Here is a 10,825-nt window from a genome sequence, read left to right on the forward strand (position 1 = left end):
AGTGATACGGCTGCATCAGCAAAACAAAGAGTTTCTGCTTGGAGAAAAATAACAAAGTAAACGCATGAGTTTCTGATCTTATTTCAAATTACATCATGATATATAACGCCCCTCTCACCCTCCGAAGGTTTCTACTCCAAGCTCAGGTCCTCTACCAGAGGCCTGGGAGCTTGAGGGTCCTGCAGTATCTTAGCTGTTCCTAGCACTGCGCTTTTCTGGACTGAGAGGTCTGAGGTCTTTCCAGGTATCTGTTGTAGCCACTCCTCCAGCTTGGGGGTTACTGCCCCGAGTGCTCCAATTACCACAGGCACCACTGTCACCTTCACTTTCCATGCTTTCTCCAGTTCTTCTCTGAGTCCCTGGTATTTCTCCAGTTTCTCATGTTCCTTCTTCCTGATGTTCCCATCTCTTGGAACTGCCACATCCACCACAACGGCTTTCCTCTGTTCTTTATCCACCACTACAATTTCTGGTTGGTTCCCCATTACCATCCTATCGTGTTTTTACATCCTTGGTCTGTATCTCTTCCTTTGGCCATCTTATTATTCCTGCAGGGTATCTGATAACCGGCAGTGCGTAGCTGTTTATTGCCCGGGTCTTGTTCTTGCCATTGAGCTGGCTTCTCAGGACTTGTCTTACTCGTTGGAGGTATTTAGCTGTTGCAGCTTTCCTTGTTGCCTGCTCCAGGTTGCCATTTGCCTGCGGAATTCCAAGATACTTAGATACTTGTAACTGTCCTCAATGTCTGCCATTGTTCCTTCTGGGAGTGAGACCCCTGCTGTGTGGACTGCCTTGCCTCTCTTTGTCACCATCCGGCTGCATTTCTCGAACCCGAATGACATCCCAATGTCAGTACTGTAGATCCTGGTAGTGTGGATCAAGGAGTCAATGTCATTCACGATATATATATATATATATATATATATATATATATATATATATATATATATATATATATATATATATATATATATATATATATAGTCAAGTCAAGTAACTTTATTTGTCAAGATCTACAATGTTGACACATACATAGAAATTGAAATTGCGTTTTCTCATCATCTTCAGTTAAACGGGGAGACACCTTCAAATTGCACAATAAACAAACTATAAATAGAACAGGCCTGAATATAAATAGTATAAAAAATAAAAGTAAAAAAAAATGAGGAGAGACTAGAGAATAAAGTGACTGAAGTACAGTTGCTTAAATTTTTAATGGCACTAGAGGACTGGTGGAAGGTGCAGTCAGTAGTCAGTCAGCAGGAGGGCAACAGGGCAGCAGGAGGGGAGGGGGGGCAGGGCTGGGAGAGAGTTCAGCTTCCTGACCAGGACCAGCAGACTCAGAGAAAACTGTCTCTGAGTCTGCTGGTCCTGGCCTGAAGACTGCGTAGTCTTCTCCCAGATGGAAGCAGACTGAAGGAGCTGTGGGATGGATGGGTGGGGTCAACTGCAATGCAGAGGGCTTTTCGGGTCAGGCGGGTGTTGTAGATGTCCTGGAGGGAGGGGAGGGGGCACCGATGATCCTCTCAGCTGCCCCCACGATGCGTTGGAGGGACTTCCGACAGGACGCGTTGCAGGCGCCATACCACACCGTGATGCAGCTGGTGAGGATGCTCTCCACGGCACCTCTGTAGAACGTGTGCATGATGGGGGGAGGGACTTTTGCTTTCTTGAGTTTACGGAGGAAGTAGAGACGCTGCTGTGATTTCCCAGCTAGTGATGCGATGTTCTCGGACCAGGAGAGGTTTTCTGTGATGTGCACACCCAGGAACTTAGTGCTGCTCACTCTTCCACCGTAGTGTTGTTGATGGTCAGAGGAGCATGCTGAGTGTGCACTCTCCTGAAATCCACCACCATCTCCTTCGTCTTCTCCACGTTCAGGAGGAGATTATGGTCTCTGCACCAACCAGCCAGGTGGTTCACCTCACTCCTGTAGTTTGTCTCATCTCCGCTCTTGATGAGACCCACCACTGTGGTGTCGTCGGCAAACTTAACGTAAATGTTGGAGCTGTGTGTCGGAGCGCAGTCGTGGGTCAGCAGGGTAAAGAGGAGGGGGCTCAGCACACATCCTTGGGGAGCCCCCGTGTTCATCATGATAGTACTGGATGTGTTGCTGCCGACTCGCACTGCTTGTGGTCTCCCCGTCAGGAAGTCTAGCAGCCAGTTGCACAGAGGTGTGTTGAGCCCCAGCTGAGCCAGTTTGTGAGTGAGCTGCTGGGGGATGATGGTGTTGAATGCTGAGCTGAAGTCAATGAACAGCATTCTGACATATGAGTCCTTATTCTCCAGGTGAGTGAGTGCGGAGGGAAGAGCAGTTGAGATGGCGTCCTCTGTTGAACGGTTGGACCGATAGGCAAACTGAAATGGGTCCAGGGAGGGGGGCAGGGCAGACTTGATGTGCCGCATGACCAGCCGTTCGAAGCTCTTCATGATGATGGGGGTCAGAGCAACCGGACGGTAGTCATTAAGGCAAGAAGGAGATGGCTGGTATGAGATGGTGGTCGCTTTGAAACATATGGGGATGACAGCCTGACTCAGAGAGATGTTGAAGATGTCTGTGAAGACATCAGCCAGCTCACCTGCACAGTCTTTCAGCACCCGACCAGGGATGTTGTCTGGTCCTGGGGCTTTCCGTGGATTGATCCTGCTGAGGGATCTCCTTACGCTGTCTGAAGGCAGCGACAACACCTGGTCACCGGGAGAGGGTGGAGTTTTCTGGGCCATTGTGCTGTTCGCTGCCTCAAAGCGAGCGTAGAAGGAGTTCAGATCGTTCAGCAGGGAGATGGAGCTGTCGCATGTCTGTGGGGGGGGTTTGTAGTCTGTGATGGTCCGGAGTCCACGCCACAGGCTCTGGGTGTCTCTGCTGTCGCTGAAATGATGGGCGATCCTCCTGGAATATTGTCTCTTGGCTTCTCTGATGCCGCGGGTCAGGTTGGCCCTAGCTGTCCTCAAGGCCACCTCGTCTCCAGCTCTGAAGGCAGCATTACGGACCTTCAGGAGTCTGTACACCTCTCCTGTTAGCCACGGCTTCTGATTTGCCCGGACTGTGATGGTCTTAGTTACTGTGACATCATCAACACACTTGGCGATGTAGGCAGTGACAGTCTCTGAGTACTCCTGGAGGTCTGTGGTGTTGTTGTTTGTTGCAGCCTGCTTGAACATGTTCCAGTCTGTGGAGGTGAAACAGTCCTGGAGAGCTTCTGAGGACCCCTTTGGCCACACCCGTATGCTTTTCCTAACCGGTCTGGCCACTTTTCCTAGGGGTCTGTGTGCAGGCATTAGCATCACAGTGATGTGGTCTGAAGATCCAAGGTGGGGGAGGGGGAGGGCTTTGTAGGCTCCTCTCTGTGAAGTGTAAACACAGTCCAGTATATTGCCTCCACGTGTTGGAAAGTTAATGTGTTGATAAAGTTTTGGGAACACACTTTTGGGGTCTGCGTGATTAAAATATATATATATATATATATATATATACACACACAACTTATGAATACAAAACGATGAATAAAATTAATTGATTCAATTGGTAACAAGTTACATTTATTCAACCCAATTTTTTTTTGTCTATCCAACATAATATTTGTTTATACAACTCAAATTTACATATTACTCCAATTCAATTAAATGTTTTTCCATCTTAATTTATTGTACTGGAATTCTCATATATCTAAGTTTGAGGCTGCAGACATTCTCATTGTTATATCGTTAAAATGACTGACAAAGTTTGGATTTACAACATACAACATTCAATCAGTGATCATGCCTCTGAGTCTAACATCAGTTCTAGCAATATCACGTTGCACTAGGGGTGCTAAATAAACTCATCACCCTCTTCTTCCCTCTCACCGATGGTGCAGAAAGAATTAAATAAATCCATCCAGACAGGCAAAGGAATGGTATCCCACAATTCCTTGCGCTGCCGATCGAATAGCAGCACCAAAGTTACACCTATTTAACTGAATTAAATTGAATAAAACTAAAATAACTATGTCTGATAACTACGTGTTATTTTTAGGTTGACTGAACTCAAAAAATTATCTGAGCTTCTTCCTCCACTAAATCATCTTCAAATGGACACGCCATGCTCCTTCACCTCTCTGAAAACATACTAACCTTCAATTGAACCTACTCCAGACCAGGTTATGTTCAGAGCATGAGTTGCTATGGCAACTTGACATACCCTGAAACATACCTCCTCTTTTGGAACCGAAAGCTAATGTTATCCGCTTCCTTGGCGGTAACCAGTGCTAACTTGCATAACCTGCTTTCTGGAATATCCCCTGGTCTGTTTCAGGCTGAGGCTTGTTTGGCTCTATATGGTTCACTTCAGTGTGAAGTCTGTTGACTTTTCACAAAACAAAAGGGCAGGAAATGTGGCAAAAAAGAAAAATGACGTAAACGGAATGCAACCCGAGCACTGAAAGAAAAACATCCAGTAAGGTAAATCTCAAGAAGTGTGAAGAACTAAAATCTTTGCTGCAGTGAAGAGGACAGGGTCTTAAAAGTACATGATAGTCACATGACTTTTGGGGCTCTCTCCTTTGTGCTCCTGTTTTTGTTGTTGTTGTTGTTTTTTTCTTCTGGTCACTCGTTGCATCAGACAATCTTGCACCAAAAAAAGCAGCTGTGGGGACTGCATGATGTGTTCTAGCAGCTTTAACTTTTAATACTTTGGCTTCTGACAATGATAACAGTTTTTACAACAACATGGTCACCGATATTAATCAGCCACACCAACGTGAAATAAATTAGCGTTATTTAGCCATCATGGTAAGAAAAAAAGTCGTTACACAGCAGTGACCCCTCCGTGGAGCGCCACCTCAACGTAGGGAAGGGGTTTCAGCGCTGGTTCTTATAAGATAAGATATTTGGGGCTAATCCCTCGGTAAAGTCTCCCATGGCAACAGGTCTTTGGTTACAAGTCAAAGAGCCATTCGAAAATTCCTCGTGACAAAAAAATCAAGATCAGATGTTTCCTATATTGGTGTCACCAGGGGCCCTATCTTTTGGATTTGGTCCATGTCTCCTGGCTTGACTGGAAAGCTTAAACTTTTCCTACTGCTGCCCGAGCAACAGGGTCCCAGATCCAAGAAAATGGATGGATGAATGGATGATCTCTATAATTATAGTCAAACAAATTGTTCAAATTAGCTCCATCTTCAGCAGACACATCCATTAATGTACACTCACTCTGACAAAATGTTTGAGGTTTGCACAGACCAGACTGTTAAACAGGGAAAAAAAAATGGATGCGTATTTTAATTCAGTACGTATTCTGCACAGACTGATACAAATTCAGCACATGCAGAAGGTCTTTTGATTGTTGGACTGTGATCATTTCCATAAGTAATTCTTAACAGGAAATATGATAGACATATACTTTGATCCTGCCAGCAAAGGCAGCAGCTCATTGTGACACACCTGGTGTGCACAGGAATTAAAAATGCTGTACGTCCTTGTCAGAAGATGAAGAATGAATTAACTGGTAATGATCACATTTTAAAATGACTGCTCCTTTGCCTGAATATTAATAGCTATTAAAGGTTCTAGCATTTATAGTTATCAGGCAGGTAAATGCATCTTCATGAGTGATTTCACTTTGCTCAGTGGCTTCTGTGCAGGTCTGTTGAGATAAGCTTTGTTGTCAACTCAAATAAGGTTTTACTGCAAAATGATGGTGTCTGTTGAATTTCATTACCTTTTTTTTTTAACTTTGGTCTTTTTTTCTGGTTGCGACATTTATACACAAAATTGAGTTACAGACCCAAAGATGTCGCTAAAATCTTTGTCAACAATTGGAAAAAAAGGTTACAATTTGAACTGGGTGATTATTTAAAGACACTTTTCATGCTGTCAAGACTGTCACTACAGGGAGAAATTATAAAATGGTTTTAGAAAAGCTATGATAAAAAAGAATCAAATTGCTTATTAATAAATGTGTGTTGTCTTAATCATGACTTGTGGGACGCATGGTGGTGTAATGGTTAGCACCCTTGTCTCACAGCAAGTAGAGCCCTGGTTTGAGTCCCGACGGAAACCTTTCAAGAGTGAAGTTTGCATGTTCTGGTGCTTTTGTAGGTTTTCTCCAGGCACACCAGTTTCCTCCAACAGTCCAAAAATAAACTTTATGAGTTAATTGATGATTCTAGATTGTACCTAGGAGTAGATGTGAGTGGTTTTGTGGCCCTGTGACAGACTAGTAGACAGTCTGCCTTCCCACCTTCTTCCAGCAGTGACTGGGATAGGCTCCAGCAACCCCATAACAGTTAAAAAGATTAAGCGGGTTTGAAAGATAGATGGTGTGTTTATGCTGATAAAGTATTAGACATAATATCAATCTTTGTATAATTTCTTTACACATGTTGGAGATTAAAATTTAGGAACGTTGTAAATTCCAAATTTTAAAGCCTATCCTGAATAAGAACCGTTCTCCATGACACACCACGAGGTGACTAAAAGGGAATCCTGGGTTTTCATAATGAATGTAAAAGGGCTCTGACAAACTGCTGGTTTGGGATGAGTTGCCGTGAGGGAAGATGCAATCATGTGGGATAAAAATGAATGATAGAACAATCCAAGAATTCCCGCACGTTTTTATGATTCCTGTGATCTTCCGTTCCTGGGTCACAGAAAACTAATTCATGTAACAAGTTGCTTTATTTTTTTTTAACTTGATGCTTTGATGCATTGTCAACGTACTATTAACAACATTTGATCAAAAAGTAATCAAATGACTTTTAAACTAGGATTTAAGTTGACAAAAAAAATGATTTAAGTTGACATGACCATGAATTCTTCATTGGTTCAAGGTTCAGAATGAAAGAGCAGTGCCTCAGAGGATTCAGGACAACTGTAGCCCTATTTGATGCACTACAATGTTTGAATAAATAGGGCTAGGCTTGTTCATCGCATGGGGGTGGGAATGTAAAATCACATCACAAACACACTAAATGATTCCGTAAAGTGACTGTATTTACAGCAAACATACACTCTGACTAAATCATACATACAATTGACTTTCTGTCCAGGTATGTGCCCTTTTTTTCTGCCCTTTTTGGGTGTTGAAGTAGAAAGTTTATGGAACGAGTAGTCAGGTACAAGCTCAAATGCCTGGTGCTTTGCTGAAGGGTGTCGGTGCAATCCGGCTATTGTTGCAGTGTGGGTGTAAAAGTCTGCCCTACCGTGTCTGTAGGATGAAGTGATCACTTTGTCCAGTTTGGCTCTGTTGAGCTCACCCGTGAATCCCCTGGTGGAAAAACCTGGCCTGCATAAACAGGACCGAATGTAATTCAGTCAACATCTTTTTTTAAAGAAAGCCTCAAATTATCTCTCAAAAAATATATAAGGTAATAGTTTTATCCAGAAATATGCATGGTCATCAATTCAACTGATTAATCTCAAACAATTCAAACATTTCTCACCAAAACATCATCATGATATTCCACATGTGCATGGTCATATTCATTTAGAGTACTCATAATTTTCATCTACATAATGAGAAAAGATTCTGAAAGTTCTGTCAGTCACATACCATGACTTATTGAGATCAGCTGGTGCCTGCAACAGCTGACTCACACAAACAAACGACAAAACTCACCAGTTAATACATGAAAATAAGTTTGGCGGTTTGATAGGTGCAAGGGTGCTTTGCACCTAAAGTTTTGCAGATAATTCCCATAAGTGCACATACATGGACATATGTCTACGCCGTGGTTTTATAACAGACATGAACCCGGAAGTTGGACAGTGGCGGTTCATGTGATGAAAGGTCACAGGAGTCCAGAGTGTGTGTGTGTGTGTGTGTATCCTCTTAAAGGAATACCACATAAAAACTTGCGAGTTACAAAATGCATTTTAGGTTAGCAAGACTAACTGTTTATTTTTATTTTTTTTCTTGGTCAGCAACATTACCCCTAAATAAGAGAAGTACCTTCACCTGTGACAAAACTATTCTGTGTTTGTCGACTGGGATTTAAACCAACGTTAAATGTGTGGCCGAAAGAAAATATCAGAACTAAGAGGAAAAAAATGGGCAAAAAGAACTAGGCCAAGAGTGAAATGATGAAGATTTTTCACAAAGTTAAAGAGAATCGCTTAAGAGCAGTCTAAACTATTAGGCAAAAATATTCAGTCTCTACAGGATCAAATCCAGCACAGGGAATGAATAAGTTATACCATTTCTAAGTGTATTCTGGTAGAATGGAAAAAATCTAAAAGTTATAAAAGATGTTCAGCTATTACTTTTTTCCAGAAACTTATTTTTTGTTGAATTACAGAGCAGATTCAGACAGAGAACTTTCTTCTCCATGAAACTCTACACAAATGCATCACCATTTCCACACCTCACGTCATCAGATGAGGACATTCATCTTCAAAACCCACTGAACGCCTTTTGGGGTCACAGGGCTGCCAGAGCCAATCCCAGCCACTGTTGGCCAAAGGCAGAGTCCACCACTCTGCCAGGCCGTCACAGGACCCCACATTCACACCCAGGGACCAGTTGGAGTCAACGATCGACATGTAATGCATGTTTTTGGACTTCGGCAGGAAGGGTCCAGAGAAAACCCATGCATCCACGAGGAGATCATGTAAACTCCAATCAGAAAGAACTGAGCTGGGGTTTGCAGCTTTAGCTTTAGCTCTATTGTTCATGTTTGTTGAATTGCCATAACTGTTTCATCATTTAGGCAATTACCAAAATACCAAGAAGCTCTGAAGCAGAGTAAAGCAGCCTAGTATTGATGTGCAACACTTTAGCAATCAGCTCATTCTGACGGGGAGAAAAGCAGCTTTTTTTCGCATGACAAGCTGTTGGAATTATGTTAATTGTGTAAATGGTCAAAGAGTTATGATAGTTCAAAGAGTGTGTATTATTTGCTGTTGCCAGCAACAGCTCCAGTGTTTGAGGATTAAAATGTGCGCACCTATGTCAAAAGTGTGCATGTCATGGTAAACGCGGTTCACCTTTTTAGAGTTTGTGAGAATGTCCCTGTGTCCTGGCTGTGTTACCTCAACACGAACTGGCTGCAAACCCAAAATAGTTTGTCCAGTTATGACCGTCTTGCTTTTTTTCTCTCACTCTGATCAGGACCGACCTGCTCATAACTTCAATTTTATCATCAGACTCTCCTTCATTTATTCCCAGGTGGTTTTTTTTTTTTACCAATATCAAGTTTGCAATTATCTTTAAATCCTTTAGAAAACTCTCTTGCTTTTGCCACAACAATTTGCCATTAATAGTTGTGATCCAGTGAGAGTGACCTGAACTGCATGGGCCAATCAAAGTGTGTACCCGTACCTCTGTATCATCACGCACTATTTTTCAAGAGTTTAGCTGAATGGTTTTCCACACTTCTGTGAAACGGTTGAGGCACCAAAAAGAAAAAAGAAAAAGCTGCAGTACGAAAGCATGATTCATTGATTTAAATATGAGTGGAAGTGTTGCCTCAAATGTCCTTTTCTCTCTTTTCTTTTAGATTTTTTGCAGAGCAGAACAGAGGGAGACAAATAGGCAGTCAGAGGAAGAAAGTGATTACTTTGCTACATTGGTACAGCGGGTCGGGTTAAATGTTCTGTGTATTTGGTGAAGGGTGACGCAACCGATAAGGAGAAACATAAAGCATTGCTCTGTGAGAAGATAGCGACTATAAAACAATTCTTTGCAACCTCAACACAGCTTTTATCTTTCAGAACAAAGTCAAAAGGCTCACCCAGAAGGTTGTGGAATGGCCAGACTTTAAATAGATATTCTGAATACGAAATGCTTTACATTTAAATAAATCTGTTGCAAGAAGCTTCAAATAAAACCCTTTAGTAACTTTAGAATGTTTTTTCTGTATTGCTGCATACTTAATATTTATGAAAACGTATTGTTTTGCAGTAAAAGTTCAAGCAAAGGCAGACTCATTTGTTTAGCACAATTCATAAATTGGCAATTCAAAGGGTTTTAAAGAAAAATAGAAAAATTAAGGGCCAGTAGGCCAAAGTAGAAAAAAAATTCACCAAAAAAACAACAAAATCTTTCATTCCATTAGGCAACCAATTTAAAAAAAAACTTACTAGAGAGCACAAACGACATCCTTATTGTTGAGATATTAGATTAGAGGGAATAATTTTAGTCTTAAGTTAAGTATTGTTAAAGATAAAGGCTTATGTCGGTATAGATTCATCCAGGTCATGATCAAATAAAAGTTGTAGATCATCGAAACGTCTTCAAACCAGAAATTTTGTCCAGTTAAATTCTTTATTATTGATAGAAGCTTATATTACTGTACATTCATATAAAATAATAGGAGAACCAGGATAATTGTAATTTTGCATGCTTTAAAGCAGATTAAGTTTTAGAAGGAGTTAATTAGTCAATGTATTGAAACGTATTGACTTTATAACAGTCAATACTTTTATTGACTGTTATAAAGGAACAGTCCTCATTTATCCCGGCAGTTACGTTTTAAAAAAACTTGCGATAAGTGAAATCTGCAAAGTAGGATTATAGATGTTTTGAAGCAGTAAAACTCCTCGCTACACACTTGCTTCACTTTTCCCAGACAGACATGAACTTTTCTCTCTTGTTTAAGCTCTCAAAGTTTAAACCTTCATAGAAAAATAAGTCCAGTATTCCAGAATGCGGACAGAATTGCACTAAAAAATCTGTGAGACAGAAAAAGGTGAACCATGAAATGGCAAGATACCATCCATTCATCCATCCATTGTCTTAACCCGCTATGACCCTTGCTGGTCGCAGGGATGCCGTAGATTGACATACTGCTGGGTGAAGCCGGGTTAAACCCAGGACAGGTCGCCAGTCTGTCGCAGGGCACACAAT

General features: G+C 41.7%; 1 long non-coding RNA gene across 1 annotated transcript; it reads right to left on the reverse strand.

Annotated features, from left to right (window-relative positions):
* Window positions 1-3,500: 3,500 nt before the first annotated feature.
* LOC144992497 (uncharacterized) lies at window positions 3,501-9,913 on the reverse strand. The gene is made up of 3 exons (XR_013656484.1): window positions 7,598-9,913; window positions 7,182-7,264; window positions 3,501-5,117 (listed from the first exon to the last, which is right to left on the reverse strand). It is a non-coding gene; the product is annotated as an uncharacterized LOC144992497 (long non-coding RNA).
* Window positions 9,914-10,825: the final 912 nt, after the last annotated feature.

This window comes from Oryzias latipes, chromosome 6 (assembly GCF_053564925.1).
Source record: "Oryzias latipes strain Hd-rR chromosome 6, Olatipes_Hd-rR_3.1".
NCBI classification, from domain to species: domain Eukaryota; kingdom Metazoa; phylum Chordata; class Actinopteri; order Beloniformes; family Adrianichthyidae; genus Oryzias; species Oryzias latipes.